Consider the following 24,586-nt stretch of genomic DNA (forward strand, 5'->3'; position numbering starts at 1 on the left):
GGATTGCGGGGCGCTCAACTGCGCGGTTATCAGCGCCCGTACAAATTCCCAACCTTTGCTCAGTCCACTCTCGCCACTTTCATGAACGATGATAAAACGAGGACAACACAGGCACCCAGTCGTCTCGAGACAGGTGAAAATCCCTGACCCCGCCGGGAATCGAACCCGAGACCCCGTACTGGGGAAGCGAAAACGCGACCGCGGGACCAAGAACTGCGGACAACGAGGAAGACCTATACACTGAGGTAAGAAAATTCATGAGATAGCGATAAGCACATGTACAGATGCCGGTACAATCGCGTACACCAGGAACAAAAGGGCAGTGCATTGGCGGAGCCGTGATTTGTACACAGGTGATCCATATCAAAAGGTGTCTGACGAGATTACATTCGCACGACGGGAATTCATACACTTTGGATGCAGAGTGGTAGCTCGAGCTAGATGCATGGGACATTCCATTTCGCCACCCATCAGGGGATTCAATATTCCTAGATCCACAGTGTCAAGAGTGTGCCGAGTCTACAAAATTTCAGGCATTACTCCACCCATCACAACGCAGTAGCCCATGGCCTTCACTTAACGACCGAGAGCAGCGGCGTTTGCGTACAGTGTTCATTGTTGACAGACAAGCAACACTGCGTGAAGTACCTGCAGGAATCAATGTGGGACGTATGACGAACGTATCCTTTAGAACATGGAGGCGAAATTTGGCGTTAATTGGATATGGCAGGAGACGACCGACTCTACGGCCTTTGCTAACAGCATGACATGGCCTGTAGCACCTCTCCCAGGCTCGTAACTACACTCCTGGAAATTGAAATAAGAACACCGTGAATTCATTGTCCCAGGAAGGGGAAAATTTATTGACACATTCCTGGGGTCAGATACATCACATGATCACACTGACAGAACCACAGGCACATAGACACAGGCAACAGAGCATGCACAATGTCGGCACTAGTACAGTGTATATCCACCTCTCGCAGCAATGCAGGCTGCTATTCTCCCATGGAGACGATCGTAGAGATGCTGGATGTAGTCCTGTGGAACGGCTTGCCATGCCATTTCCACCTGACGCCTCAGTTGGACCAGCGTTCGTGCTGGACATGTAGACCGCGTGAGACGACGCTTCATCCAGTCCCAAACATGCTCAATGGGGGACAGATCCGGAGATCTTGCTGGCCAGGGTAGTTGACTTACACCTTCTAGAGCACGTTGGGTGGCACGGGATACATGCGGACGTGCATTGTCCTGTTGGAACAGCAAGTTCCCTTGCCGGTCTAGGAATGGTAGAACGATGGGTTCGATGACGGTTTGGATGTACCGTGCACTATTCAGTGTCCCCTCGACGATCACCAGTGGTGTACGGCCAGTGTAGGAGATCGCTCCCCACACCATGATGCCGGGTGTTGGCCTTGTGTGCCTCGGTCGTATGCAGTCCTGATTGTGGCGCTCACCTGCACGGCGCCAAACACGCATACGACCATCATTGGCACCAAGGCAGAAGCGACTCTCATCGCTGAAGACGACACGTCTCCATTCGTCCCTCCATTCACGCCTGTCGCGACACCACTGGAGGCGGGCTGCACGATGTTGGGGCGTGAGCGCAAGACGGCCTAACGGTGTGCGGGACCGTAGCCCAGCTTCATGGAGACGGTTGCGAATGGTCCTCGCCGATACCCCAGGAGCAACAGTGTCCCTAATTTGCTGGGAAGTGGCGGTGCGGTCCCCTACGGCACTGCGTAGGATCCTACGGTCTTGGCGTGCATCCGTGCGTCGCTGCGGTCCGGTCCCAGGTCGATGGGCACGTGCACCTTCCGCCGACCACTGGCGACAACATCGATGTACTGTGGAGACCTCACGCCCCACGTGTTGAGCGATTCGGCGGTACGTCCACACGGCCTCCCGCATGCCCACTATACGCCCTCGCTCAAAGTCCGTCAACTGCACATACGGTTCACGTCCACGCTGTCGCGGCATGCTACCAGTGTTAAAGACTGCGATGGAGCTCCGTATGCCACGGCAAACTGGCTGACACTGACGGCGGCGGTGCACAAATGCTGCGCAGCTAGCGCCATTCGACGGCCAACACCGCGGTTCCTGGTGTGTCCGCTGTGCCGTGCGTGTGATCATTGCTTGTGCAGCCCTCTCGCAGTGTCCGGAGCAAGTATGGTGGGTCTGACACACCGGTGTCAATGTGTTCTTTTTTCCATTTCCAGGAGTGTATACTGGTTGTCGCTGGTCAGTTGGAGAAACGTACCCTGGACAGATGCGTCCCGATTTCAGTTGCGGTTCGAGGTTGGCGCAACCCTACGAAGCCATGGACCAAACAGTCAACAAGGCACTGCGCCAGCTGGAGGCGGCTCCATAAAGGTGTGGGTGTGTTTACATGGAATGGACTGCGTCCTCTAGGCCAACTGAAGCGATCGTTGTCTGTAAATGGTTATAATCAACTGCCTGGAGACCATTTGCAGTCATTCATCAACTTCATTTTTAAGGATGACGTGGCAGAAGGATGTGTTAGGAGGTACCTTATGACATGGTGTTAGGAAGTATCCTATAACTTTTGTGTATAAGGAGCTGCAGAAAACGGTAAATGACAGCAAATCCCACTACAGGATGATAAGGGAAGACTTCGGTGTGGGTGTAAGGCCAAAACTAAACAACTGTTTTTCTGTGCGAAGCGTTGGATAAGATATTAGAAACGACGAAGATCATACCTAGGTGTAACTTGCCGAAAAGAATGATACGTAATTCCTGCCAGGATCTTCTAGAAAAAAAGGGCAAGGATTAAACAGAACAAGAAACGAAATTCGATGTATTTTTACAAATGAGAAGCTCATTATTGTCTATGTGCTACAGAATTAATTTATTTGCATAATGGTTTTCGCCTTACATTGGTCATCATCAGACGTTAAGTGACTAAAGTCGTCAACTAAGGTACAATATTCGTGAACAACACTGAAAGATGTTATTCATCAAGAGTGAGACACGAAAACTGAGTAAATGTAATCTTTGACAATGCAGTCATAATTCAACTAAAAACTTAAAACAGTAAAAAAATATATAACATTAACGCTTAACTCGAAAAACAGTCCTTATACAGCGTGTTCGGAAATTCCCGTTACAAACTTCGTGACTTGTAGAGGCGAGTGATTGCATAATGTTTTGAATAGGAACGCATGTCTGGAAACGTACCGTTTCCCTTCTGCGACTGTTTCATTTCAGATGCGTAACTCGTCCACGTCTGCTTAGGTAAAGAGAAAAGCCTCAGAGCAGCTTGTCCTGGTATGCAATAGGGTGGATCGGATGTCGTCTACAAGGCAGAGGGTCACCTCGTGTCACTTAACGTCAGCCTTCTTGCGAGGGCTATTCAGTGCCCGTGCGCCTCCGATACAGTGAACATAGATCGGTATACTTCGTAATGTAGCAACTACATTACGTAGTACTGTATAAATATACCCTCTCTATTTTGCATTTTTACACTACTGGCCATTAAAATTGCTGCACCACGAAGATGACGTCCTACAGGCGCGAAATTAAACTGACAGGAAGAAGATGCTGTTATATGCATATGATTAGCATTTCAAAGCATTCACACAAGGTTGGCGCTGGTGGCGACACCTACAACGTGCTGACGTGAGGAAAGTTTCCAATCGATTTCTCATACGCAAACAGCAGTTGACCGGCGTTGCCTGGTGAAACGTTGTTGTGGTGCCTCGTGTAAGGAGGAGAAATGCGTACCATCACGTTTCCGACTTTGATAAAGGTCGGATTGTAGCCTATCGCGATTGCGGTTTATCGTATCGCGACATTGCTGCTCGCGTTGGTCGAGATCCAATGACTGTTAGTAGAATATGGAATCGGTGGGTTTCAGGAGAGTAATACGGAACGCCGTGCTACATCCCAACGGCCTCGTATCACTGGCAGTCGAGATGACAGGCATCTTATCCGCATGGCTGTAACGGATCGTGCAGCCACGTCTCGATCCCTGAGTCAACAGATGGGGACGTTTGCAAGACGACAACCATCTACACGAAAAGTTCGACGACGTTTGCAGCAGCACGGACTATCAGCTCGGAGACCGTGGCTGCAGTTACCCTTGACGCAGCATCACAGACAGGAGCGCCTGCGGTGGTGTACTCAACGACGAACCTGGGTGCACCAATGGCAAAACGTCATTTTTTCGGATGAATCCAGATTCTGTTTACAGCATCGTGATGGTCGCGTCCGTGTTTGGCGACATCACGGTGAACGCACATTGGAAGCGTGTATGCGTCATCTCCATATTGGCGTGTCACCCGACGTGATGGTATGGGGTGCCATTGGTTACACGTTTCGGTCACCTCTTGTTCGCATTGACGGCACTTCGAACATTGGACGTTACATTTCAGATGTGTTACGACCTGCGGCTCTACCCTTCATTCGATCCATGCGAAACCCTACATTTCAGCAGGATAATACACGACCGCATGTTGCAGGTCCTGTACGGGCCTTTCTGGATACAGAAAATGTTCGACTTCTCTTCTGCCCTGGCCAGCACATTCTCCAGATCTCTCACCAATTGCAAACGTCTGGTCAATGTTGGCCGAGCAACTGTCTCGTCATAATACGCCGGTCACTACGCTTGACGAACTGTGGTATGATGTTGAAGCTGCATGGGCAGCTGTACCTGTACACGCCATCCAAGCTCTGTTTGACTCAATGCCCAGGCGTATCAAGGCCCTTATTACGGCCAGAGGTGGTTGTTCTGGGCACTGATTTCTCAGGATCTATGCACCCAAATTGCGTGAAAATGTAATCACGTGTCAGTTCTAGTATAATGTTTTTGTCCAATGTATATCCGTTTATCATCCGCATTTCTTCATGGTGTAGCAATTTTAATGGCTAGTAGTGTATTTAAAGGCTTCAACAGTAATTTTAATGATAATAATAAATTTAAACCAAAGTAATTCACGCTTCCCCTAAGGCGATATTAATTAATACGTTTTCATTATTAATCAAAGTAAATGTAAATGTCAGTACGCAGAAGGAAATGGGCAGGCATACGTCGAGCGATCGGTATAGAAGGCTCTGAGTCATCTCGAGCAGAAAGGCGCACTGGTTGACGTGGCCGGATGCCAGTCTGGCGGGAAAATGATAGGTTTCTGGTACATTCTAGAACAATTTCAGCTTAATAATACCGTTCCAGTATCAGAAAGCTAAGGGAAACATCGCCACCCCCCCTCCCCCGCCCCTCCTGTAGAACTTCAATGGCGGTATTGCCAGATATCGGCGTCGAGAGAAAATAGTCCCACTTGTTCTTAACCGTTCAGGTTAAGAAAAATGTATTTTTAAATATAATCTAAAGCACGGAATTGAGGACAGGGCTTAAGAAAACGATGCCCTCTCTTAAATGCTATTTTCTTTCGTTAGTTTATAAAATGAGTAAAGACGTGACTGATCGCCGGCGCGGAGGTACGAATAAAGTGGTGGGGAGCGCTATATTGGCGGTGGTGCTTTCGCTCTGAAGAGTCGCTCTGGGTCCTCCAGGATGGACAGATTTGTATCTACATCTTCATATATACTCCGCTAGCCACCAAGTAGTGTGTGGCGGAGGGCACAATTCGCGCCAAAGTCATATTTCCCCCCCCCCCCCCCCCCCCTCTGTTCCACTCGCGGATCGCGCGATGGAATAACGACTGTCTGAACGCCTCAGTACGAGCTCTAATTTCCGTTATCTTTAAATAGTGATCACTGCGCGATTTGAAAGTTGGTGGTAATAATATATGCTCTACATCCTCGGTGAAGATCGGATTTCGGAATTTAGTGAGCAGCCCCTTGCTTTTAGCGCGTCGTCTATCTGCAAGTGTGTCCCACTTCAAACTTTCTATGAGATTTGTAACGCTCTCGCGGTAGCTAAATGTACCAGTCACGAATCTTGCCTCTCTTCTTTGGACCTTCTCGATTTCTTGAATCAGACCCAACTGGTAAGGGTCCCATACAGACGAATAATACTCCAAGACTGGACGAACTAACGTATTGTACGCTATTTCCTTCGTTGAAGGACTGCATCGCTTCAGGGTTCTACCAATAAACCGCAATCTAGAGTTCGCCTTACCCGCTACTTGTGTAATCTGATTATTCCATTTGAGATTATTTCGAATAGTCACACCCAGATACTTGACTGATGTTACCGCTTCCAAAGACTGATCATTTATTTTGTACTCATACATTAATGGGGATTTTCGCCTTGTTATACGCAGTAGGTTACACTTACTAATATTGAGAGGTAACTGTCAGTCATTACACCACGCATTTATTTTCTGAAAATCCTCATTGATTTATTCACAACTTTCGTGTGATACTACTTTACTGTAGACTAGAGCTTATCGTCAAACAGTCTAAGGCCGCTGTCAGTACCATCAACCAGATCGTTTATGTAAATCGTAAAAAGCAGAGGACCTATTACGCTGCCCTGGGTCACACCTGAAGTTACTTTTGTTTCTGTTGAAGTCACCCCGTTCAGGACCGCTCCGATGAAATGCTAACTTTATTTGCTCAGTAAGTGCTTCTACAATAGAAATGGGTTTCCAGGCACTGCTCCGAGTGTCTGGAACAGCAGCTAAGTAGCGATAGATAATTCCGCAATTTAATACGTCAGTAAAAGCGTACACAAGGCAGTGAATTTGACTGTGTGATACGAAGTCTCATTGGAACTGTGATGAACTACAGAACAACTGCAGAACCGCAAATCGCAATCAAGATGCAGTCTCATCGTCAGGGGTAAGTATTTCTTGCATGGCCCGGCGCTGGTGTAAATTTCCAATAAGTCTTCAAGGTTTCCTTGTACACAAGATGGCCGAAGAGACGAGTGCAGTTAAACGATTCTAAATTCATTGTGTAATGTGGTAAGGTTCAGGCGACTGAGTGGCTATTGCAGCTGCATCATTACAAGTGCAGAATTAATTGTCTAACTCTGAGTGAAACTAGTGTCTAAATTCTATGTACGTAAAGAGCAGACAGATTGTTCTACATTACTGGCCATTAAAATTGCTACACCAAGAAGAAATGCAGATGATAAACGTGTATTCATTGGACAAATATATTATACTAGAACTGACATGTGATTACATTTTCACGCAATTTGGGTGCACAGATCCTGAGAAATCAGTACCCAGAACAACCACCTCTGTAAGTAATAAACGGCCTTGATACGCCTGGGCATTGAGTCAATTAGAGCTTGGATGGCGTGTACAAGTACAGCTGCCCATGCAGCTTCAACACGATACCACAGTTCATCAAGAATAGTGACTGGCGCATTGTGACGAGCCAGTTGCTCGGCCACCATTGACAGATGTTTTCAATTGCTGAGAGATCTGGAGAATGTGCTGGTCAGGGCAGTAGTCGAACATTTTCTTTATCCAGAAAGGCCCGTAAGGACCTGCAACATGCGGTCGTGCATTATCCTGCTGAAATGTAGGGTTTCGCAGGGATCGAATGAAGGGTAGAGCCACGGGTCGTAACACATCTGAAATGTAACGTCCACTGTTCAAAGAGCAGTCAGTGCGAACAAGAGGTGACCGAGACGTGTAACCAATGGGACCTCATACCATCACGCCTTGTGATACGCCAGTATGGCGATGACGAATACACACTTCCAATGTGCGTTCACCGCGATGTCGCCAAACACGGATGCGACCATCATGATGCTGTAAACAGAATCTGGATTCATCCGAAAAAATGACGTTTTGCCAATCGTGCACCCAGGTTCGTCGTTGCGTACACCATCGCAGGCGCTCCTGTCTGTGATGCAGCGTCAAGGGTAACCGCAGCCATGGTCTCCGAGCTGGTAGTCCATGCTACTGCAAAGGTCGTCGAACTGTTCGTGCACATGGCTGTTGTCTTGCAAACGTCCCCATCTGTTGACTCAGCGATCGAGACGTGGCTGCACGATGCGTTACAGCCATGCGGATAAGATGCCTGTCATCTCGACTGCTAGTGATACGAGGCGGTTGGGATCTAGCACGGCGTTCCGTATTACCCTCTTGCATCCACCGATTCCATGTTTTGCTAACAGTCATTGGTTCTCGACCAACGCGAGCAGCAATGTCGCGATACGATAAACCGCAATCGCGATAGGCTACAATCCGACCTTTATCAAAGTCGGAAACGTGATGGTACGCATTTTTCCTCCTTACACGAGGCACCACAACAACGTTTCACCAGGCAACGCCGGTCAACTGCTGTTTGTGTATGAGAAATCGGTTGGAAACTTTCCTCATGTCAGCACGTTGTAGGTGTCACCACCGGCGCCAACCTTGTGTGAATGCTCTGAAAAGCTAATCATTTGAATATCACAGCATCTTCTTCCTGTCTGTTAAATTTCGCATGTGTAGCATGTCATCTTCGTGGTGTAGCAATTTTAATGGCCAGTAGTGCAGAAGGCGCTAACGTATATTGCGTTGTTCTGAAGGATGGGGCCTGATTCGTTGTGAAGATAATCTATTGACATAGATGAGAGATGTGTTATCATAAGGCGCGTAAGGGAACATGTTGGCCTGATACTCTGTCATTTGTGTGCTCTCTGGTTAACTACAGGTGCTAAACATTGCTGTAATAGCAATCCCTTGCAGTAGTAACATGTGCTTTATCAGAGGACACTGCGCCTCTGAATTATACGAGGGTTGTCCAGAAAGTAAGTTCCGATCGGTCGCTAAATGGAAACCAAAGTGTGATACCGGCCTAAGGTTGCATGCAGCGTGCCGGAGCCGGCGCCTCTCCTGGGCGCCGTGCTGCCACCGCCATCCTCAGAGGATAACTGAGCACCACATTTCTCTCTGTTCTGGTGGGACATCAGAGGACGAGACACCAAGACACCACCCGACCAGCGTCGGCAGGTCCATTGCTTTCACTCCAAAATTTAGTGCACCCAGTCGAACTGAGCCGCCCCGCTTGGCTCGAAGATGCCGAACAATTGACGGGACACTGCTCCATCTGACTACCAACTTCTCCTTTGTTAAGGTGCGTTTCGAACGCCAAGAGTGCAAAGTTTCTGCAGCTTTCATCCGTTCATTCATTAAATAATCTATATTCTCGTCTGTCACATTGGCAACAGCAAGAAGTCGTCCCCTTCGTCACCTTCATAAAGTATTCAGAAAGTAAGGTGGTTGGGGGCTGTGAACTAAGATTCTGGGTCATTCTGCTCTGGGCCTTCCTGCTGGGTCATTCAATCGCTGCCCGACTGAGGGTCAGTCATGTCCTGGTCACTGTTTAGTACTGATGCGTGACCAGTATGTCAATTTTAGGGAAATGTAAATATCACACTTGCGTCATAAGAGCAGGTCGTTAATTGCTTACTTTGCCACGCAGCTTGCATTGCCTAAGTTAGTTATAATATATCTGTATCATTAACTTTATCTTGTTGCACTAGTCGCCAGCGAACGCACTGCAGACTTTATTATACAGGATGCATTACGACCAAAATTACTCACACCGACATCTAACGTTTGGGACTGTGTCATTAATGAATCAATCGAGATTAAGGGGAGAGTAAGCGAACTGTTGGTCAATCATGGTAGTGGCTGCATCCTTACTAAGTCCTGGAAACCTGCGTTTACGTTGTCAGTCTGATTAAGAAGAGGGAGTAGATATATCACACCGAACTGATTTCAGGGACAGGAGGGAGCAACAGCCAAGACGCCTCCTTGGGCGCGAAAGATTAGAGATTAGATTAGATTAGTACTTGTTCCATAGATCATGAATACGACACTTCGTAATGATGTGAAACGTGTCAGGTTAATAAAAGGTGTCTATACAAGATATTACATTACACAAAATATTACATGGCACTTAATATTTTTAATTAATTTTAGGGGGGGGGGGGAAATTACCCACTTACTACAGGCTATCCAAAAATTCATCTAATGAGTAGAAGGAGTTGCCATTCAGAAATTTCCTTTTAAGTGCTATATGGCTATCTGTCAGACTTTTGATGCTATTAGGTTAAGTGACCAAAGACTCTTGTGGCAGCATAATCTACCCCTTTCTGAGCCAAAGTTAGATTTCACCTTGTGTAGTAAAGATCATCCTTTCTCCTAGTCTTGCAACCATGTACGCTGCTATTACTTTTGAATTCGTTCGGATTGTTAATAACAAATTTCATAAGTGAATATATATATTTGAGGCTACAGTGAAGATCCTTAGCTCTTTAAATAAGTGTCTGTAGGATGATCTTGGATGAGCTCCAGCAATTATTCTGATTACACGCTTTTGTGCAATGAACACTCTTTTACTCAATGATGAGTTACCCCAGAATATGATGCCATACGAAAGCAGAGAACGAAAATAGGCGTGGTAACCTAATGTACTGAGATGTATATCGCCAAAATTTTCAGTGACCCTAATAGCATAAGTAGCTGAACTCAAACGTTTCAGCAGGTCTTCAGTGTGTTTTTTACAGTTCAACCCCTCATCTACATCTACATCTACATGATTACTCTGCAATTCACATTTAAGTGCTTGGCAGAGGGTTCATCGAACCACAATCATACTATCTCTCTACCATTCCACTCCCGAAAAGCGCGCGGGAAAAACGAACACCTAAACCTTTCTGTTCGAGCTCTGATTTCTCTTATTTTATTTTGATGATCATTTCTACCTATGTAGGTTGGGCTCAACAAAATATTTTCGCATTCGGAAGAGAAAGTTGGTGACTGAAATTTCGTAAATAGATCTCGCCGCGACGAAAAACGTCTTTGCTTAAATTACTTCCATCCCAACTCGCGTATCATATCTGCCACACTCTTTCCCCTATTACGTGATAATACAAAACGAACTGCCCTTTTTTGCACTCTTTCGATGTCCTCCGTCAATCCCACCTGGTAAGGATCCCACACCGCGCAGTAATATTCTGACAGACGACGAACGAGTGTAGTGTAAGCTGTCTCTTTAGTGGACTTGTTGCATGTTCTAAGTGTCCTGCCAATGAAACGCAACCTTTGGCTCGCCTTCCCCACAATATTATCTATGTGGTCTTTCCAACTGAAGTTGTTCGTAATTTTTACACCCAGGTACTTAGTTGAATTGACAGCCTTGAGAATTGTACTATTTATCGAGTAATCGAATTCCAATGGATTTCTTTTGGAACTCATGTGGATCACCTCACACTTTTCGTTATTTAGCGTCAACTGCCATCTGCCACACCATACAGCAATATTTTCTAAATCGCTTTGCAACTGATACTGGTCTTCGGATGACCTTACTAGACGGTAAATTACAGCATCATCTGCGAACAACCTAAGAGAACTGCTCAGATTGTCACCCAGGTCATTTATATAGGTCAGGAACAGCAGAGGTCCCAGGACGCTTCCCTGGGGAATACCTGATATCACTTCAGTTTTACTCGATGATTTGCCGTCTATTACTACGAACTGCGACCTTCCTGACAGGAAATCACGAATCCAGTCGCACAACTGAGACGATACCGCATAGGCCCGCAGTTTGATAAGAAGTCGCTTGTGAGGAACGGTGTCAGAAGCTTTCCGGAAATCTAGAAATACGGAATCAACTTGAGATCAACTGTCGATAGCGGCCATTACTTCGTGCGAATAAAGAACTAGCTGCGTTGCATAAGAACGATGTTTTCTGAAACCATGCTGATTACGTATCAATAGATCGTTCCCTTCGAGGTGATTCGTAGTGTCTGAATACAGTATATGCTCCAAAACCCTACTGCAAACCGACGTCAATGATATAGGTCTGTAGTTCGATGGATTACTCCTACTACCCTTCTTAAACACTGGTGTGACCTGCGCAATTTTCCAATCTGTAGGTACAGATCTATCGGTGAGCGAGCGGTTGTATATGATTGCTAAGAAGGGATCTATTATATCAGCGTAATCTCAAAGGAACCTAATCGGTATACAATCTGGACCTGAAGACGTGCCCGTATCAAGCGATTTGAGTTGCTTCGCAATCCCTAAGGTATCTACTTCTAAGAAACCCATGCTAGCAGCTGTTCGTGTTTCAAATTCTGGAATATTCCATTCGTCTTCCCTGGTGAAGGAATTTCGGAAAACTGCGTTCAATAACTCCGCTTTAGCGGCACAGTCGTCGGTAACAGTACCATCGAAACTGTGCCGCGAAGGTATTGACTGGGTCTTGCCGCTTGTGTACTTTACATACGACCAGAATTTCTTCGGATTTTCAACCAAATTTCGAAACAATGTTTCGTTGTGGAACCTATTAAAGGCATCTCGCATTGAAGTCCGTGCCAAATTTCGCGCGTCTGTAAATTTTAGCCAATCTTCGGGATTTCGCGTTTTCTGAACTTCACATGCTTTTTCCGTTGCCTCTGCAACAGCGTTCGGGACTGTTTTGTGTACCATGGGGGATCAGTTCCATCTCTTACCAATTTATGAGGTATGAATCTCTCAATTGCTGTTGCTACTATATATCTGAATTTGAGCCACATCTCGTCTACATTTGCATAGTCAGTTCGGAAGGAATGGAGATTGTCTCTTAGGAAGGCTTCTAGTGACGCTCTATCCGCTTATTTAAATAAAATTATTTTGCGTTTGTTTCTGGTGGATTTGGAAGAAACGGTATTGAGCCTAGCTACAACGACCGTGTGATCACTAATCCCTATACGTCATGATGCTCTCTATTAGCTCTGGATTGTTTGTGGCTAAGAGGTCAAGTGTGTTTTCGCAACCATTTACAATTCGCGTGGGTTCGTGGACTAACTGCTCAAAATAATCTACGGAGAAAGCATTTAGGACAATCTCGGAAGATGTTTCCTGCAAAATGGTTCAAATGGCTCTGAGCACTATGGGACTTAACTACTGAGGTCATCAGTCCCCTAGAACTTAGAACTACTTAAACCTAACTAACCTAAGGACATCACACACATCCATGCCCGAGGCAGGATTCGAACCTGCGACTGTAGCGGTCACGCGGTTCCAAACTGACGCGCTTAGAACCGCACGGCCACACCGGCCGGCTGTTTCCTGCCTACCACCGGTTTTGAACAAGTATTTTTGCCAACATATCGAGGGAAGGTTGAAGTCCCCACCAACTATAACCGTATGAGTGGGGTATTTATTTGTTACGAGACTCAAATTTTCTCTGAACTGTTCAGCAACTATATCATCGGATTCTGGGGGTCGGTAGAAGGAGCCAATTATTAACTTAGTTCGGCTGTTAAGTATAACCTCCACCCATACCAATTCGCACGGAGTATCTACTTCGACTTCACTACAAGATAAACCACTACTGACAGACACAAACACTCCCCCACCAATTCTACCTAATCTATCTTTCCTGAACACCGTCTGAGAATTCGTAAAAATTTCTGCAGAACTTATTTCAGGCTTTAGCCAGCTTTCTGTACCTATAACGATTTCAGCTTCTGTGCTTTCTATTAGCACTTGAAGCTCAGGGACTTTCCCAGCACAACTACAACAATTTACAACTAAAATTCCGACTGTTCCTTGATCCAAGCACGTCCTGTATTTTCCATGCACCCTTTGAGATTGCAGCCCACCCCGTACTTTCCCGAGGCCTTCTAACCTAAAAACCCGCCCAGTCCACGCCACACAGCCTCCGCTACCCGTGTAGCCGCCAGCTGAGTGTAGTGAACTCCTGACCTATACAGCGGAACCCGAAACCCCACCACCCTATGGCGCAAGTCAAGGAATCTGCGGCCAACACGGTCGCAAAACCGTCTGAGCCTCTAATTCAGACCCTCCACCCGGCACTGCATCAAACGTCCGCAGTCGGTTCTGTCAACGATGCTGCAGATGGTGAGCTCTGCCTTCATCTCGCAAGCAAGACCGGCAGCCTTCACGAAATCATATAGCCACTGGAATCCAGAGAGAATTTCCTCAGATCCAAAGCGACACACGTCATTAGTGCCGACATGTGCGACCACCTGCAGCTGGCTGCACCCTGTGCTCTTCATGGCATCCGGAAGGACCCTTTCCACATCAGGAATGACTCCATCCGGAATGCATGCGGAGTGCACACTGGATTTCTTCCCCTCCTTAGCCGCCATATCCCTAAGGGGCCCCATTACGCGCCTAACATTGGAGATGCCAACTACCAATAAGCCCACCCTCTGCGATTGGCCAGACCTTGAAGGCTGAGAATCATCCTCTGAAACAGGGCAGGCAGCTGCATCTGGCTCAGCCAAAGACAGTACCTGAAACCTATTTGTCAGACGCACCGGGGAGGTGTTCTGATCAGCCTCCGGGGACGTCTTTCGCTGCCTACCACGCCTTGGAATGACCTCCTCATCAGTGCATACACCTAGAAATTTTGAATATTCTACCTTAGCTACCGATTTCTGATAGAAGTCTATATTTATTGTAAGTCTATATTTATTAATGGTGTCATTCCATTTACTGTGTGGAACTGTATATACTGCGTTTTGTCAAAGTTTAATGAGAGCCCATTTGCAGAGAAGCACTTAATGATTTTCTGAAAAACATCGTTTACGATTTCATCAGTTAATTCTTGTCTGCTGGTTGTGATAGCTATACTTGTATCATCGGCAAAAAGTACCAGCTTTGCATCTTCGTGAATATAGAATGGCAAGTCATTAATATAAATTAAGAACAGCAGAGGACCCAAGACCGAACCTTGCGGCATCCCATTCTTGATTGTCCCAAGTTTGAGAACTCAACAGTTTTTTGCATATTATGTGAACTGCTTACTTCAACTTTCTGTACTTTTCCAGTTAGGTATGATTTAAACCATTTGAGCGCTGTCTCCTTCATACCACAATACTTGAGCTTAGCGGCGCAAGCGCCGTGCCGAGGGGAGGAGGGGTGGGGAAAGGAGATGATGGATGTGCGTTCACTGCTCGGTGCTGGCCACACACAGTGTGCCATGTTGGAGGCAGGGGTTTGGATGTAAAAGGCCTGCGCCGGCTCCTAGGCAATCAGTTCATCAACCGACCTGATGATGGCGACGTGGTTCGCTTGACCGTTCGACACTGACTTTCGGCATTCACCGGGAAAAGTTCAAGAATCACTGACTTTCATTAGTTTCATAATCACAGGTCCTTGAAGCCATAGGCTGATCGGTGAGACTCCATCTGATGTGTCAGCCCTACTGGTGGGTAGGAGTGGGAATGGGCAACATAAAAGAAGCACACTGAATAAAACATATTCACCCCTTGGTAGTGTTACGTTGATATCGTGTAACAACACATGTTGCCTTGGCCACAATTAATCGAAGAACAGAGTCCACAAGTTTCTTCAGGTGTGCCACATGCATCTGACTCCAGACACCGACGTTTAGACACCGTAGGACTACCAAACCGCGTGAGGTTGATTGTTACAACTCACTCATTGTTCCAAACAGCTCCAGATTTTTTTGTGGTATTGCGTTAGGGTAGTTTTCGTGCCATTCGATAAGGTGCCTGAGTGTGAATGCTGATCTCGTTAACTTGGAAGACGAGAATTCCCGCAATATACATCATAAAGACTTGAAGCAAGGTGCTGGTCTTAAAAACGTCTCACAGCGGCTTACGATACAGTCTGGAGACACTGTCTTCTCTACAAACTCGTTCATATAATCCCACTCTGAAAAACAGTCTAACTTATTAACACCATGCTTGCCGGAAGGTCATTTCGAAACATACTGGGCAAAAGGATAAGCTCTTTTATGACGCTAAACGATGGACTACCTCAGGAATATGTCCTCGCTCACTGCTCTTTAATCTATACCTATCCAAAACGCTTGAATGTTGACCTCTTACGTTTATGAATGCCGGTGACTGGTTGCTGGCAGTGGGACACTGAAGTTTTGAAGAAACAGGAGCCATCTTAACGTATGACCTGGTAATAACGGGAACATACTTTCGGAGATGGTGATTGAAACCAAACCCCACCAAAACAGAGCCTGCTTGCTTTCATTCGTGCGATACAGTGGCGAATAAACAACTCCAAGTCCATTTTGGTGACTACTTCACCACATTCAGTGCCCAATATGTAGGCGTTTCATTGAACCGGACACTGTCCTACTCATCTGCAAAACACCGCAGCGGAGATACGACCTATGGTTGAGCATAAGAAGATCCCTGACTGTTCATAGCACTGTTGCGGGTTTTCAACTGCGAAGCGCAAACGGCTGCAGGCGTAAACACGAAAACAATAATTGTCTACAGAGTTTTGACAACAGTGAGACGTTGCCACAGAGATGTTTACAAAATCGCATTATGCTACTGATTGAGCTAGGCGAGTGAAGCAGTTGTGCCCAGCCATCTGCAACAGTCAGGGATCAAATTACACTAAAGATGGGCAAAACTGTTCTTTTCAGAGATGAGATCAGAACTGGTCACTCACCGGAATGTAATAGTTCTTTTTCATGACCCACCACTCACTCACAAAACAAGTAAAAGGAAGGCACATTGACTTTTTAATTCAGGCCACTAAACCTGTATTTTTATCTGGTTTGGTCCTATTTTGAAAGAACATATAAAGAGAAGTAATAAATTTCTGTTATGTCCCTATTAATTGTGAAATATAAAAGCTTTAAATATCGTCTGCTGTAAAATTCATAAATATTACAACAATATCCTAAATTTTTTTCAACTGGAAAAATTTTATGAATGAAGACTGATTCTTGTAATATTTTGATACTTTTATTGCAAATAATACAATATAAAAATTATAACTGTAATTAAAATGTATTTGCATTCATCATTTACAGTCAGTAACTACCATACATGTACCCAAAAAGGAAAAAATCAATCACGATGAAAAATATTATTTACAGGCAAGAAAACATTTTATTAGCTTTGTAATTACACCCTTGATACGGAAAAAATAAAACATTTACTGTAAGAAAAACACAGAAGTTACACACAAGCCAAGAATAAAGATATTGACAGCAGAGTCATGGAGCAGCACATAAATATAGACGTCAAGGAATTTTTTCTTTTCTTTTAACACTTCCTCCAAAACAAAAAAATCATGAAATTATTGCTTTGTCTCTTGCATGCCAATTTCTGAACATAGAAAATTAAATCGAACTCGTTCAAGAGGTTTCGTCAAAATATCTGCCAACTGGTTGTGTCCATCAATGTGTTCCAAGAAAATCTCACCGTTCAGATATCTTTCACGAACATAGAAATGTCGGACCTCTATATGTTTAGAACGTCGATCGTCGATGATATTCTGGATTTTTTGCCAACTTCAATGCACTAGCATTGTCAATGTAAAGAACTGGAGGCTGCCCCGACATTTCCACTAATTCTGATAGCAGACGACGTAACCAAACTAACTCTTTTGCTCCTTCACTAGCTGCAATTATTTCCGCCTCGGTTGTGGATGTGGCCACTACTTTCTGCAACTGACTTGTCCATGACACTGCACCACCTGAGTACTTTGCAAGAATTCCAGTTGTTGAGCGCCTTGTCCGGTTATCACCTGCGAAATCTGCATCAGCGTAAATCTTTAACTCTTCTTTTTATTATATACAATTCCAAAATTTAAGTTCCCTTTCAAATACCGGAAAATGCGGTTTAATCTATTCAATGGTTGGTTTCTCCATAGCTCGAGCAGCTTTATTGACTGCAAAAGTGATGTCTGGACGAGCTACTGTTGAAAGGTACATGAGACAACCAATTGCTTCACGGTAGGATACTGATGACGAAGCTTCTTCGTTTTGATTATTGTCCTCACGTCCAATAGGAGTTGAGACTGTATTGCATTCTGCCATTCGAAATCTTTGCATAATTTCTTCTGTGCATTCCTCTTGACTTATCATTATTGCTCCATCTTCACATTTCTTTATTTTTATGCCAAGAAAATTGTCAAGACTGCCAGTTGTTATTTCCAATTCATGTTGTAAAACATCCATAAAAACAGCAATTTCTTTCTTGTTACTGCCGACAATCAGGCCATCATCAACGTAGATTGCCACATAAAGGCTATTTCCATTTTGTCTACGATAAAATAGGCATGGTTCTGCATCACTGTTTGAAAAACCAGCTTTCTTCATGAACTCAACAAAACGTTTGTTTCAGCAACGTGGTGCTTGCTTCAACCCATAAAGACTCTTTTTTCAGAAACACACTCGAACTGTACCATCTTCAAAACCTTCTGGTTGTTCCATATATACTTCATCTTCAAGTATTCCATTCAAAAAAGCTGTCTTTACATCGAATTGTTCTAGCAGCATTTTCTTTGAAGCAGCTACAGCCAACAGGGTTCGTATGGTGTCATAACGCGCCACAGGGCTAAAGGCGTTGTCATAATCAATTCCTGCTTTCTGAATACAGCCTTTTGCAACCAATCTGGCTTTAAAGCGAGTACCTCCATTGACTGCAACCTTTCGCCGTAGAACCCAGCGGTTTTGCAATACTTTGGCATTCTTCGGACGGTCAACCAGCACTCAGGTATTGTTTTCCTTAAGTGATTGAAGTTCTTCACTAATAGCTTGCATCCATTCTTCCTTCTCGTTTGACTGCAATATTTCTGAAAAACAGTTTGGAACTTTGTATCCAAGTGCATCAACTTTTGTTGCCATACAAAATTCACCACTTTCCATCCAGGTTGGTTTTCTTCGTTGTCTTTTATTCTTCTGTTTCTCTTCAATCTGACCCATTTTAGTCGATGTGAGTCTGTTTCTCTTCTCAGTGGATATTTGTCCTGCTTTTGAAAATATTCCTTCACAAGGCACAATGTTACTGTGATGCATAACACTATTAGAACCAACTGATACAGTGTTGGCCACAGCAATTTTCTTGTTTCTCACCAGTTCAAGGGATCGCTGTTTCTAGGCAAATATCCCTCCACTAAATATTTGCCCAAGTCGACAACTGCCGCACTTTCCGCGTCGTGACTGGCTTGAAGCCGACCAATAGTTTCACCTAACTCCTCTCAGGTTGGAGACTCAGGCATTACGGTGGTAAATGGTTGAGAAATGACCTGTGTTTTCGTGTTGAATAACCAACGCTTTCATTTCTGCAATAACCTTCATATAGCAATCTGGAAATGTTTTGTCTGCTGAAAATCCTTGCCGTTTGAAGCGGAGGTCCAGTAACCTTGCCTGAACAATCAATTCGTTTCTGAAGATAACCAAAAACCACTCTGATAACCCTTTAAGGAAATTATAAACCAACGGCTCTATTTCTTGAAGACATTCTTTATTTTTGTCTTTAAAAGATTTCAGTTGCCACTCCATTAATCTTCGTAAGATTTTCATTTTCGAATGTGAGACTGTTTTCTCTGAGGACACCTCTTTGGTTACCTCACCAAAAACTTTCAAAATCTATAAAGCCTGTTGCATTATCTCCCAGTCTGTATCTTTTAAGTTTAAGGTGACCGATTTTCCACCTAAAATAGCAACGCAAGAAATTATACGATACTTATTTAAAGTAAATCTTGCAACATTTCATAAGTAGATTTCCACCTGTTTGGGACACTTTGTTTCAGTTTGTCAGTCATTTTTTAAACTTTCTTGCATTTCAGCAAGTTTTCTTAAAGCAGAGGGTCTGTCCTTAAAAACATTATTCTTTCGACCTCGTCAGTGGTTTTCTGTATGGACTTGCGAATTGCGTGTTGCACAGGGAGGTTTAAAGAATACGCAAAGCATGGGATATGTGGAAGTTGAGAAGCATGGCATTTAATTTCATAATTGACGCATTGTCTGTTATTATGTAGCTGATTTTAAAATCGATATCGTATTTGTCGATAACAGACTTTACCCAGGTTGAGATGTTTTCTGCAGTGCATCTGTCTTCTAATTGTGAGCACTGCAAAAGGTATGACTTAAGTTCACTATTCTCATCTATGAAACGTGCTGTGAGAACATAGAAACTAATGTTATTTACGGTCGTCCACCCATCAGACGTAAGGCAGACTGCCTTTGCCATGGCCAAATCAGTTTTTATTTTAGCGAAATACTTGTGATACATACTAGAAATTACAGAGTTTGGTAAGGTTTTTCGACTTGGTAAATTAAAATTTGGGTAAAGCATATATAGTATTTCTTAAATTCTTTATTTTATTGAAATACGAATGATATTTACTAGAAACTAGAAAGTTTGACAACGTTTTTCGACTTTGTAAATTAAAATTTGGGCAAAGCGCATATAATTTTCCTTAAATTCTGTGCCTTCAACTGCAGAGAAAGGATGCTAATCATTTTTAAAGGCTGTACATTTAATGCCACACTTTTATGCAGTGTGAGCGGCTTTATAGTTTTAAAACATTTACTTATTGGTTGTTGTTAATTAAAATCTGTGGGAGAGAGGGCGTCACAAAAGGAAATAAATCATGACTTAATCCAGAACCGGACGTCATTGATGGACTGGTACAACTTGTAATGGTTCTTTACTTACGTGACCATTACGGCACTCCAACCCCAGTTCTTGATACCAGTAATATCGTACTACTTTCCTGCGAAGTAGCAGACATATTTTTGTGACAATATTCACATTTGGTTTTATTATTGCATAGGTATTCCGATGTATTGATATACAGGGTGATTCAAAAAGAATACCACAACTTTAAAAATGTGTATTTAATGAAAGAAACATAATATAACCTTCTGTTATACATCATTACAAAGAGTTTTTAAAAAGGTTTTTTTTTTCACTCAAAAACAAGTTCAGAGATGTTCAATATGGCCCCCTCCAGACACTCGAGCAATATCAACCCGATACTCCAACTCGTTCCACACTCTCTGTAGCATATCAGGCGTAACAGTTTGGATAGCTGCTGTTATTTCTCGTTTCAAATCATCAATGGTGCCTGGGAGAGGTGGCCGAAACACCATATCCTTAACATACCCCCAATAAGAAAAAATCGCAGGGGGTAAGATCAGGGCTTCTTGGAGGCCAGTGATGAAGTGCTCTGTCACGGGCTGCCTGGCGGCCGATCCATCGCCTCGGGTAGTTGACGTTCAGGTAGTTACGGACAGGACTCTCCATACAGTTGATTGTGGAATTTGCAGCTCTCCGCTAGCTCTGCGAGTCGATTTTCCTGGGCTGCGAACAAATGCTTGCTGGATGCGTGCTACATTTTCATCACTAGCTTCTCGGCCGTCCAGAACTTTTCCCTTTGCACAAACACCCATTCTCTGTAAACTGTTTATACCAACGTTTAATACACCACCTATCAGGAGGTTTAACACCATACTTCGTTCGAAATGCACGCTGAACAACTGTCGTCGATTCACTTCTGCCGTACTCAATAACACAAAAAGCTTTCTGTTGAGCGGTCGCCATCTTAGCATCAACTGTCGCTGACGCCTAGTCAACAGCGCCTCAAGCGAACAAATGTACAACTAAATGAAACTTTATAGCTCCCTTAATTCGCCGACAGATAGTGCTTAGCTCTGCCTTTTGTCGTTGCAGAGTTTTAAATTCCTGAAGTTGTGGTATTCTTTTTGAATCACCCTGTATTATAGTGATATGGTTCTTGTGTGTATTCATTTATGTGAGACTGTCATAATCTTTGACTTACTTGTAACCGTTTTGGCGTGAATGCACACAGAGCAGTCTTTGTTTCACTTTGCAGAATTTAAGTTGTTATTTTGCTTTGTAAAAGAACAGTCAAGTCTTGTGTTTGGTTAAAGAGGAAATTAAATATATGAAGATTGATACAAAACTGTTTTCTTGACTATGTGACAATTAAGAAGAAGTAGATGTGAATTTACAAGAAATTTAATAAAAATGTGGATCGTGAACACCAATTCAAAACTTATTTCTACCATACCATTGTTCTGATCTGTGATTGTTTCATCATTAAGAATTTCCTGAAAACGTATTTGTTAGGTCTTCAAATATTGCTAAAATACAGATCTGGACCTTCTAGCAGTCAAAGTGGAATCACCCTATAATCAAGAAGATGAGTCATAACAACATCGACGAAATCTACGTGGGAATCCATTCAAGATAAGTGCCAAAATTAATTACTTTTTTACAGTGACTTCATTATTTCCATTCTGACGATACCATCTACAGTCAATAACTTTGTTGTTGCCCGATAAAACGAACATATGCTGCGAGAACAACATTATTAATCTGATTTCTAACCTACTTTGCAAGTGGTGGTATTGTTAGAAGCTGAAGGCCCAGTTGAAGGGACCGCTGTTCCTAGGCAAATATCCCTCCACTAATTTGCCATTCTGACAGGATGCCTTCACCCACGGTGGAAGCAGATGTCAGTGAGGACGGTTCACGAGAAATGATTTTTCAGTTTTTTCCGTCGATTGGTGGCGATCTTGATGGTATTCATGGCCCACATCTTTCCAGAAGTAGTGTAGGGTGCTTCGATTTTAGACGCTCCTTCAGGTTTCATGATGGGCCAGAAGCCATGGAAATTATTTTCTGACAGTAACGGCATTTTCGTTTTTCTCCCATTTTGGTAAAACGGTACCTTACATCTGTCAAAATTCTTTTAGTCAAAGGCAAAGTGGTTGACATATTGTTGGCAGCACTGAAAAGTACTCTGGAAAAATTAAACTATTTACTGTTAACAAAGGCATTTTAAATAGTAGAAGCTAAAAGTGAAAACATATATACATGCAGCACATTCTTTAATCAGAAGTTATAGAGGAGATGTAGGACTTTATGATATGCGAATCCTAGATCCACAATCGTGAAGTCTATATCATATACGAAAAGGTCTGAAACAGTGGGTGATTAATGAACTCCCGAAGACAAGTCTGACAATACGCGATGATTCATTCCAGAAAGATAAAAATTTTGAATAATGTGATATCCGAACTTGGGTTACATAGCGTGTGAACAAGAGACTGGCGCGGATGAAGGCTGGAAAAAAGCAGTGCAAATGAGCTGTGAAGACTGTGATTTAGGAGCTAAGAACTAGGCTACTAATGCAGATACAGGTTCTATTAGTGTGTGTGTAATGTTACTGTAGAACACAGTTGGCTATCACTTTCAACTCATTTCGACGAACTCTGTCTTATATTTCAGTATATCGACATCCATGTCTTTCTTGTAACGAACGTGGACACCTGGCTAAAGCCAAGCATCCTCATCTGTTCCATAAACATAGGCTCCATTGCCCTAAAGGTCAACAGAAGTAACAGACGAGCAGGTGAAGTAACGGCATACAAACGCTTTGACTTGTTACCGACCATGCTACTCACATCAAACAGTAATAAAGAAAAACAAGTCGAATATACGTCCGTAAATATCAAATCCCTTAACAAAATTTGCCTATCTGCGTCCTCTACAAACCTCGGAAAGTAGGCGAGATAGCCTGTTTCAAAACTGACCTTCCAAAATTAGATTCGACTTAGGAGCACACAAATAATGCTAGTAACACGTAGATAGTCTGCCTCTTCACTTTGAAATTCACGTGTGTAGTTTCTTCTTCAAATGTAACAGAATTTCAACTTGCACCTACCCTTAATGCAGCCTAATAGTCTCTCTCTCTCGTACATATATTTGGCACGAAATCCACAAACAAAAATGTTTGTACCTGGAATCAGCTCACATCATCATATTCATCATCTAAAATATCCAAGGAATAAACTTTAAATGGCAACATACAGAGAATATAACGGTATCTTGCATTGGAGCTGCAAGAGATAATTTGAGGGACGACTTCCATTCCATTCCTGGACTTTAAAGACAAGCTTTATGGACCTACTAATAAACTAGCTCGACTACGCAATAAATATTCTATCCCAAATACCTGAAAGCTGAAGGGAAAACCTGCACCTTTGTGAACAGAAGAGCTAAAACAGTTCATGAATCTCGGAGACAGTGCACATCAGACTTACAAATGACCTCCTACCACTGAAAATGAAATTTATTACAGGCAAAAAGCAAACAGAGTCAATCAATCTGAGAGAAACGATAACTAAGACATGCCAAAACATTAATCTAAAACATAAAGACCAGATGCTCTGTGGAAAAGTTTGTGTTATCTAGAGAAGTATAGGCAAAGTAGTAGCTGCAGCTGATCCATTTGTCCCATCCGAGGAACTAGAGCGGGACTTGAATTTAGCGATAACAGACATTGAACTGCAACCAAAACATAAACTTACTGATTATTTCAGAGGTAAATAACGGTAGTCGCGATAAATTCTGTCTTGAGTTGACAACGCCGTCTAAAAATCCTTCAGCTCGGCATTTACTGTACAGGACCGCGTCATAGTCCAAATGACCAAGCTTATTGTTGACCCACTACTGCTCACAATAACTACTGCTGCCTAGACTTTGAAGCTCTTGCCTGGACAACACAGCAGATACACTCGTTCCCATCAGAATACAAACACTAGACATCCGATTGCTAAGAAGAGTAGATCGGTACATTCTTGATGATATTATTATTCAGTGGGGAGAAGATATTTAGGGAGACCGAGGAAAATCAACTTTTTCAACCAAGGGGGTGTAACAGCCAAATGCCTAATACGTGCAGAGAGAAGAAGAAGAGATATCATATTAAAAATATTACAATTTTTTAAGTAAGTATGAATTTTAACAAGTTCTGCGATTGCATATAAAACTCTGGTCTGAAGCAAGAGGGGCCCTGGGGGCATTAATCTGTCCAGGTTAAATGAATAATTAAAAAATTAAACATAACATACAGGTTGTCTCAGGACGAATGATCAA

General features: G+C 43.6%; 1 protein-coding gene across 1 annotated transcript in view; it reads right to left on the reverse strand.

Moving 5' to 3' along the window:
- The window catches only part of LOC126101180 (protein lethal(2)essential for life-like), a 95,248-nt gene that overhangs the window by 64,686 nt on the left and 5,976 nt on the right, over window positions 1–24,586 (reverse strand). The window lies entirely within an intron of this gene.

This window comes from Schistocerca cancellata, chromosome 9, assembly GCF_023864275.1.
Source record: "Schistocerca cancellata isolate TAMUIC-IGC-003103 chromosome 9, iqSchCanc2.1, whole genome shotgun sequence".
NCBI lineage: Eukaryota > Metazoa > Arthropoda > Insecta > Orthoptera > Acrididae > Schistocerca > Schistocerca cancellata.